Below are 3,280 nucleotides of genomic sequence, written 5' to 3' on the forward strand. Positions count from 1 at the left end.
GCCTAAAGAGAAAACATGTACTGTTTTCCTTCACTTGCAACCTTTCTAACATAATGGATGATTCCCTTAGATGAATCTACCATGGGTCCTATTTTGCACTCTCCGTCATGCTTCTGAATTCTTCTCAAACCCTGCTCAAAGCCCATCTGGGAGCTCTCCAAGCTACGTATTAACCAAGTGACCTTGGTATCCTTGTTGCTTCATTGCAAACGTTGTGCTAAAATGACATTTCTTTCCCAAGATACTGACCACATCATCCAACCTACTCTTGTTCTTCAAGAAATCTCAATGACATTCAAACTCAATGACTTGACCTTCTGGTTCTTCCGTGTCTCACTTCACGCCTCTGCCAGCCTTTGCCCCCTGTTCTTGTCTCCTCTCACACCTCCCTGCCCTTTTGTTCAGCCTCTCCCTCTGCCCCTCTCAGTTGCCTTTGTGTTTTTGTTCTCAGGTTTTCTCGCGTGTTCCCAGTCACCTGTCTTGGATGCAAGCTTCTCCCTCAGCCTTACGCCTTCAATCTCTGTCATGCTCACTTGATTTCCTGTGTGCCCAGAGTGGTACCCCAGTGATCCAGAACCTCACCTAGCTTCCATTTTCTTGTCCCCACCCTGTGCAATGGAAGGCTGGAAGGGAGTTATTCACGAAGAGAGCTGCACACTGAGATGGCCAATTTGAACACATATCCAGGCATGAGAAGATAACCAGAGGAGCACTGCTTCCTCCTTCATCCACTGATTCCTCAGTACATTTGTTAAGAAGTAATTTCACGGCCAGGCGCAGTAGCTCATGCCTATAATCCCAGAACTTTGGGAGGCCGAGGCAGGCAGATCACGAAGTCAGGAGATCAAGACCATCCTGGCAAACATGGTGAAACCCCGTCTCTACTAAAAATACAAAAAAATTAGCAGGGTGTGGTGGCGGGTGCCTGTAGTCCCAGCTACTCGAGAGGCTGAGGCAGGAGAATGGCGTGAACCCAGGAGGCGGAGCTTGCAGTGAGCTGAGATGGCACCACTGCACTCCAGCCTGGGCAACAGAGCAAGACTCCGTCTCAAAAAGAAAAAAAAAAGAAGTCATTTCACATCAGACCCTGTGCTGTGTGACTAGCACGTGTGTGAATGTGTTTGTGTTTACATGTTATTTACAACAAGTCGTGGCAGGGTTCTTGAACTTTCTTGGTCACAGCACCCCTAGTCTGTTAGTACTATTTTTATGGCTCCACCAGTCTGAGAGTAATAACTAACAGTTCTTTTTTTTTTTTTTTTTAACAATTAGGCTTAAACAACTTAATAAGTACATATGGATTAACAATTTAGTAGACATTTGAAAAACATTCTTCTCTGGATACGGCCAGCAGGATACCCAAGAGTTCCTGACATTCTTATGGAGTGGCTACACCTTGAAATCAACCACGGAGGCCGCGGGGCTCCACCAGTCCCTGCCCATGGTCCAGCTCCCTCTCCATCCCACCAAGGGGGGTGCTCTGCTAAAAGAGTCTGAGTTAAATGATGATGACTGGGCCAACCTAATGTGGAAGCGTTATCTGGAAGAACAAGAGGACAGTGAGATGGTGGATCTGTTTGTGGCCAGTTGAAAAGTTGTCTCAAGTGCCAGGCCTGTGGGTACCACTCCATGACCTTCAAGGTTTTTTTTTGTGACCTCTCCCTGACCATCCCCAAGAAAGGATTTGCTGAGGGCAAGGTGTCTCTGCGGGATTGTTTAAGCCTTTTCACCAAGGAAGAAGAGCTAGAGTTAGAGAATGCCCCAGTGTGTGACCCACGTTGGCAGAAAACACGTGGTGCCAAAAGTTGACAGTCTAAAATTCCCCTGAATCTTCATGCTCCATCTGAATCAATTTTCTGCCTCCCGAGGCTCCATCAAGAAAAGTTCTGTAGGTGTAGACTTCCCAGTGCAGTGACTGAGCCTAGGGGACTTTGCCAGTGACAAAGTCAGAAGTCCTGTCTACCAGCTGTGTGCCGTTTGCAACCACTCAGGCAGCATCCACTGTGGCCACTACACAGCCCTGTGCCAGTGCCAGACTGGTTGGCACGTTTACAATGACTCTTGTGTCTCCCCTGTAAGTGAAAACCAGGTGGCATCCAGTGAAGCCTACTGTTCTATTAACTGACGCAGGAGCCACCGCAGTGCCTGTGACACCCCCTCTAAGCCCTGGCCCCTGTGAAGCCCTTTAAACACCCTTAAGCCCCAGGCTCCCCATTTATCTCAAGAGACATCTATTTTTATGTCTTTTAAATCAGAGAGTGGGGAGAGGGTGGTTGTAGCTCCCATTATATATTTTTTTAAATTAAAAAGTACCTTTCCAAGTGGAGGATCCCTGGTCTCCCAGTCCCATGTACAGAGCTTACCAGGCCCCTGCCCATGTACAGCCCCCAGACCCTCTGCAATCTCACTTTTTGTGAAAAAAAATGTATTTAAAATTTGAAATGTATTTAAAATTGAAAAACATACTTTGAAAAAAGTATTTTTATTGTATTTGTAAATAACCACGGTTACTTACAAATGGGATTTATGTGCATGTTGGTCCACTGCACAAATTCTGAAACCTTAGAATCAGATTGGATACCACCACCCTCATTTTCCACTCCCTACTGCATGCTTACTTGCGTTTTAAGATGGTGACCACTACATTCAACTCTGCCAAAAATATGACATTATGAAAAAGAATGTAGCATAATATAAATTTGAACCTGAACACCTTCGAGCTAGGAGTTCTTGTGGTATCTGACCAGATGCTGTGTTTCTCTAGAAAATTTAAAATATCCCATAGCAACCCTATGAATTTGCTGTGGCACCCTGGGGTGCCTCAGTGTACAGTTTGGGATCCGTGGGACATGGATTCTGTTCTCCTGTTTTTATATAGTCTGATAGAGAAGAGACATCATATAGATAAGGAAGGACAGATTAGGTGCTATAAAAAATTCAACAGGTTAGAGCAGTGGTTCATTTGTGATATCATGAGCCAACAGAATAACAAAATAAAATGGTAGTGACTATGGAGGGTGCTTTTTTTTTTTTTTTTTGAGTCAGGGTCTCACTCTGTTGTCCAGGCTGGGGTGCAGTGGTGCAATCATGGCTCACTGCATCCTCAACTTCCTGGGCTCAAATGATCCTCCTACCTCAGCCTCCCAGGTAGCTGGGACCACAATCATGTGCCACCACAGCTGGGAAATTTTTAAAATTTTTTCTAGAGAAAAAGTCCACTTCGTTACCCAGACTGGTCTCAAACTCCTGGGCTCAAGCGATCCTCCCATCTGAGCGTCCC

At 45.7% G+C, this 3,280-nt stretch overlaps 1 pseudogene; it reads left to right on the forward strand.

Moving 5' to 3' along the window:
• Positions 1 to 1,339: 1,339 nt before the first annotated feature.
• LOC129032162 (ubiquitin carboxyl-terminal hydrolase 21-like) lies at positions 1,340 to 2,151 on the forward strand (annotated as a pseudogene).
• The last annotated feature ends 1,129 nt before the right edge of the window (positions 2,152 to 3,280 follow it).

The sequence above is a fragment of the Pongo pygmaeus genome, chromosome 11 (assembly GCF_028885625.2).
Source record: "Pongo pygmaeus isolate AG05252 chromosome 11, NHGRI_mPonPyg2-v2.0_pri, whole genome shotgun sequence".
Lineage (NCBI taxonomy): Eukaryota > Metazoa > Chordata > Mammalia > Primates > Hominidae > Pongo > Pongo pygmaeus.